General features: G+C 70.9%; 2 non-coding genes across 2 annotated transcripts; both read right to left on the bottom strand.

The window, feature by feature from the left end:
* Nucleotides 1–119, bottom strand: LOC139044030 (5S ribosomal RNA). Its single transcript, XR_011501095.1, has one exon. It is a non-coding gene; the product is annotated as a 5S ribosomal RNA (ribosomal RNA).
* Nucleotides 120–4,253: 4,134 nt separating this feature from the next.
* Nucleotides 4,254–4,372, bottom strand: LOC139044028 (5S ribosomal RNA). Its single transcript, XR_011501093.1, has one exon. It is a non-coding gene; the product is annotated as a 5S ribosomal RNA (ribosomal RNA).
* Between the last annotated feature and the right edge of the window lie 552 nt (nucleotides 4,373–4,924).

Below are 4,924 nucleotides of genomic sequence, written 5' to 3'. Positions count from 1 at the left end.
AGCCTACAGCACCCGGTATTCCCAGGCGGTCTCCCATCCAAGTACTAACCAGGCCCGACCCTGCTTAGCTTCCGAGATCAGACGAGATCGGGCGCGTTCAGGGTGGTATGGCCGTAGACGCTGGCGCCTGCCGCCGGCGCCCCTAAGAAGCCGCGCCGCGTCGCCCGGCCCGCGGCTCGCGCGCGCCCAGGCCTCTGTGACGCGCACCCGCCGCCGGCGCCCCCTGCGCCCGCGCTCGGCCTGCCGCCTTCCTCCCGCTGCTGCCTCCCGCCGCGGCCGCCTCGGGCGCGGCCAGCGGGCCAGCCAAACCCTGCGCTGCCCCGCCCTGCTGCCCTCCCAGGGCGCGGAGGCCTGGAGCAGCCCGGGGTGCGAGGAGGCGGGGCGGGGCGGGCGGCGGTGGGAAACGAGGGGTGGTGGGGGCGGCGGTGGGGGCGGGGATGGGGGCGGGGCGCCTGGCTGGGCGCTCTCCCCTCGCGGCCCGGGAACACTCCAGGCCGCCCTGGCCGCTCGGATCCGGCGATGGGTCGCAGGAGATGCGGCTGCTGGGAGGGGGGTGGCGCGGGGCACTTGGCCCGAGGCGTCGGGGCGTCGGGCCGCCGGGCCCGTGCTCCTCTGAGTCCCCTCCGGCCCGAGGGGCCTCCCAGCGGGAGCCCTGACCTCTGCGGCGCCGGCCGGGCCCCGACTTGCCCAAACCCAGGCGGAGCCACCGGCGCGACCAGAGGGCGTCAGCGGAAGCCCGCCGCGCTGCCCCTGAGGGAGCGGGGAGGCGGGGCGGCCACACTTCCCCCCCGCCAGCGCCGCCCAGGAGACCGGCACCCCGCCCCCAACCCGCCCCTCGCGGGGACCCTGGACAGCTCCTGCTGGCGCCAGCCCAGAGACCCAGAGACAGAGACAGAGACAGAGACACGGAGAAACAGAGAAACGGCGACACGGAGAGGATCCAAGACACGGACCTAGACAGACACCCACCCTGACCCAGAGAGGCTCTGCCCAAGAGCTCGCTTCCCCCCCAGGAGGGCGGTGGTGCTGGAGCTGGGCCCGGGCCAGGAGGCAGGGGCCCCGGGGCTGGCGATCACCCCTGGGGCCCTAGGCCGCGCAGACAGGCTCTCAGGAGTCCCGGGCTCCCGGCATCGCTGCCCCGCCATCGCCCAGGAACCACAGGCAGGCACCGGAGCTCGCTGGCGCGCTCTGTCTGCGCTTGCGTGTGCGTGTGCTTGTGCGGGTTGTGCGAGTGGGTGTGTAGGCGTGTGTGTGTGTGTGTGTGTGTGTGTGTGCGCGCGCGCGCGCGCGCCTGTGTGTCTGTGTGCCTGTGTGTGTGTGTGCGTCCGGGTTTGTGTGTTCCTTTCTCTCCGCTTCTTCGCTCTGGCTCTTTTCCTCTTTCTGCCGGGCACCCCCGACCTTACTGAGTTGATAGAAGGAGCAGGCAGAAAAGTCAGGGCCCAGAGAACTTGGCACGAGAAAGCAGCTCCATCTACCAGACATGTAGAAGCCCCTCCCCGACGACCGACCGCAGCGTCCCCGTTCTGCTCAAGTGCCGCTGGGGACGTTGCCCGGGATCTCCCGCCCGCTAGGTCACCGACGAAGGCGCCTCCGTCTTCCCAAGAGCGCGCTCGCGCCCAGGACGGAGGGAGGAGCAGCACGGTGTGATGACGGGGAGGAAGAGTCGCGTCCGAAGGCCCGTCGGTGCCTGCCGACGTCCCGGCTCTCCCTGTCTCGAGACCTCTGGGCTTCAGGGTTCTGTGCCGCAAGGCTTTCCCGCCGCACCCCCCGGGACCCAGGGCGCGCTGTGTGCGCTGCCCGTCTCCAGCGTTTGGGCCCTGTGGGCCTTCTTGCGTCCCACTGGAAAGGGGACCCTGGGACGGAGAGAAGATGGGCAGGGGGCGGGCTTCGGCAAAGAGAGCGACGGCCATCCACAGACGTCCGACGAGGCCCTCCGGGGCGCCAAGCTCTCCATTTTCCACGGCACGTGTCCTCGTCAGGTTCTGCCACCTCTGGCCGGCATGCGTAGGCACACCGCTGGTCTTGCGGCCCCAGAGGCGAGGAGGCGAACGCCCCGGAGGCCGAGATTGGCACCCGCGTTCTCGGCTGCTGGGTGGCCAGCACCTAGGAGAGTGTCTGGCCGGAAGCAGCCAGGCGATCGATCCCTGGGTGCTGGATGAGCCTCGGCGGCAAGAAGTAGGCTCGTGGGGAAGGACGGCGGCCGAGGCCCGGGCCCCCACCGAGGCCGCGCTCCGTGCTGAGCGGTCTGCTCCGTATTTCCCGCTTGCGTTCTCACCAGCACTCGCCCCCGCAAGGAGGCACGAACGCCAGGACCCCCTCGCACCAGAGGAGGAAAGCGCAGCTCAGGGAGGGCACGTCACTCGCGGGAGACGGCGCCCCTTGGGTTTCAGCTCAGGACTTCGGTCTCCCGAGCCTGCGTTTCGGGGCAAGGCTCCGGTCCCGCGCTCCGGGAAACTGACAGGGACGCAGTCCCGCTTCTCCCCGCAGAAGGTGCTCCTCGGAGATCAGATCCGGGGACCCGTCAGAACCACCCCGGGCACGAGCTGGCAGGGAGCGACGCGCACCGCACCCCCCCCCTCCCCCATCCCGCAGCCCGCAGCCCGCAGCCCGAGGAAGCGAGGAGCAGGCGATAGAGGCGCTGGGTTGGCAGGAGGGGAAACGGGGCCGGCAGGAGAAGCGAACCGCGAAGAGACTCCCTCCCAGGACGACGATGGCTGAACGGGGAGAGGAGGGAGCTTTGGGTCCTCTCTCGTCCTGCTTTGACCGGGATGTCCCCATTTTTCCACAGCGAGCGAGTATGGCTCTTGGATTCGGTGGGGAAGACGTGATTTATCTGGAGGACTTTTCCCTTCGGGGGTTCAAAGTCCGTTCTCTGAGGCAAGGCTCCCTCTCTGCCTCCCTGTCCTTCCCATTCGCCTCCCCGGAAGCCAGCTCTCCTCCCGGTTTCCTGGATCCCTTGGCCACGGTCCTCTGTTGCAAACACAGGCAGGTGCAAAGAAGATGCGAAAGGCTGCCCGAGCCACGCGAACGGAAAGCTGAAGCCAGGGAGCCAGGAAGGGCTGGCTGCTGAGGGAGGACGTGTCCTGTCAGGAGGCTTTTCAACTCCCTCTGACAGATGCGGCCTGGAGGGGCGGGGCCCGGCCGGGGCCCTGGGGTGGTAGGGGTCGGGTGTGAGGGGGTGGGTGGGGAGGCGGGGGGAGGCGGGAAGAGAGGGAGGCCCCCGAGTGAGGGGACACCAAAAGCCTCAGCCATCAAGACTCCTCGTCTTTGCATCCAGCGTTCTCAAACTCAAAACGAACGCAAGCTCATCCACCAGGAGCAACGTAGCAGCGTTTCCAAGCGAGGCAGGACCGCCCGAAGGCGAAAGCAGAATGGGATCCTAGTCAGGTGGAGCTTGAAACTCAGACCCACCCACCCCCCTACCCCCCCCCACCACCACCACCTCCCCCCCTCCCCCCCACCCCGGGAAGGGGGCTTCTGGAAGGAAAAGCGAGACAAACTGACAGGGACAAACTTAGGTCGGGAAAGGAGTGTTGATTGTGAATGAGCCTCTCAAGGACAAGCAAGCGGGTACCAGGTTTTAGAAGATGACCTGCAGCGGCAGAGACGCCAGCAAAGGCAGAAGCCATCCCGTCTTGGGTGAGGTGCCCGAGACGCTCCTCTCTAACCCAGTCCGCCCTGTCCTTGGAGAAGCGGGCGGTGTCTGGAAAAGCCTGACCAGGTGCCTTTCCTCGGTGGGCGGGGCTGGTCGCTTTGGGACCCGTTTGGGCCTCCCGGCACCGCCGTGGAATCCGTTCCACCTGACAGGACGACTCTACCCGGCGGCTGGGGCGGCGGGGGCGGGGCGCCGAGGGAAGGGCTGGGGTGTCACCGGAGCGGGAGCCGAGCGGGTGGGAAGAGGCCGAGGCCAGAGGGAGCCGGCCGGCGGCGTGTGCGGCGTCGGGGTCCCGGTCCCGGTCCCGGTCCCGGTCCCGCCGGGCTGGCCCCGATTGGCCCTGGGTTCGGGTGGGGCCGCGAGCTGGAAGGGTTGGGCTGTGGCGGGGAGGGGTTGGGCCCTGCCCATGGGCGGCGCCGGCGGGCCCGCGGTGCGGAGGGGGGCGGGAGGGGAGGGGGAGGGTGGGGGGGGTCGGGCTGGCTGGAGGGGTGGGGGGCGTCCGCGGAGGACGGAGGCCGGAGGCCGCAGGACGGAGGAGGGGCGGCAGGAGCGCGGAGGGAGCCGCGCCCGGCCGGCGGCAAAAGGCGAGGGAGGCAAAAGCCTACAGCACCCGGTATTCCCAGGCGGTCTCCCATCCAAGTACTAACCAGGCCCGACCCTGCTTAGCTTCCGAGATCAGACGAGATCGGGCGCGTTCAGGGTGGTATGGCCGTAGACGCTGGCGCCTGCCGCCGGCGCCCCTAAGAAGCCGCGCCGCGTCGCCCGGCCCGCGGCTCGCGCGCGCCCAGGCCTCTGTGACGCGCACCCGCCGCCGGCGCCCCCTGCGCCCGCGCCCGGCCTGCCGCCTTCCTCCCGCTGCTGCCTCCCGCCGCGGCCGCCTCGGGCGCGGCCAGCGGGCCAGCCAAACCCTGCGCTGCCCCGCCCTGCTGCCCTCCCAGGGCGCGGAGGCCTGGAGCAGCCCGGGGTGCGAGGAGGCGGGGCGGGGCGGGCGGCGGTGGGAAACGAGGGGTGGTGGGGGCGGCGGTGGGGGCGGGGATGGGGGCGGGGCGCCTGGCTGGGCGCTCTCCCCTCGCGGCCCGGGAACACTCCAGGCCGCCCTGGCCGCTCGGATCCGGCGATGGGTCGCAGGAGATGCGGCTGCTGGGAGGGGGGTGGCGCGGGGCACTTGGCCCGAGGCGTCGGGGCGTCGGGCCGCCGGGCCCGTGCTCCTCTGAGTCCCCTCCGGCCCGAGGGGCCTCCCAGCGGGAGCCCTGACCTCTGCGGCGCCGG

This window comes from Equus asinus, unplaced genomic scaffold (assembly GCF_041296235.1).
Source record: "Equus asinus isolate D_3611 breed Donkey unplaced genomic scaffold, EquAss-T2T_v2 contig_53, whole genome shotgun sequence".
Taxonomy (NCBI): domain Eukaryota; kingdom Metazoa; phylum Chordata; class Mammalia; order Perissodactyla; family Equidae; genus Equus; species Equus asinus.
This window is presented reverse-complemented; position numbering and strand designations above follow the sequence as displayed.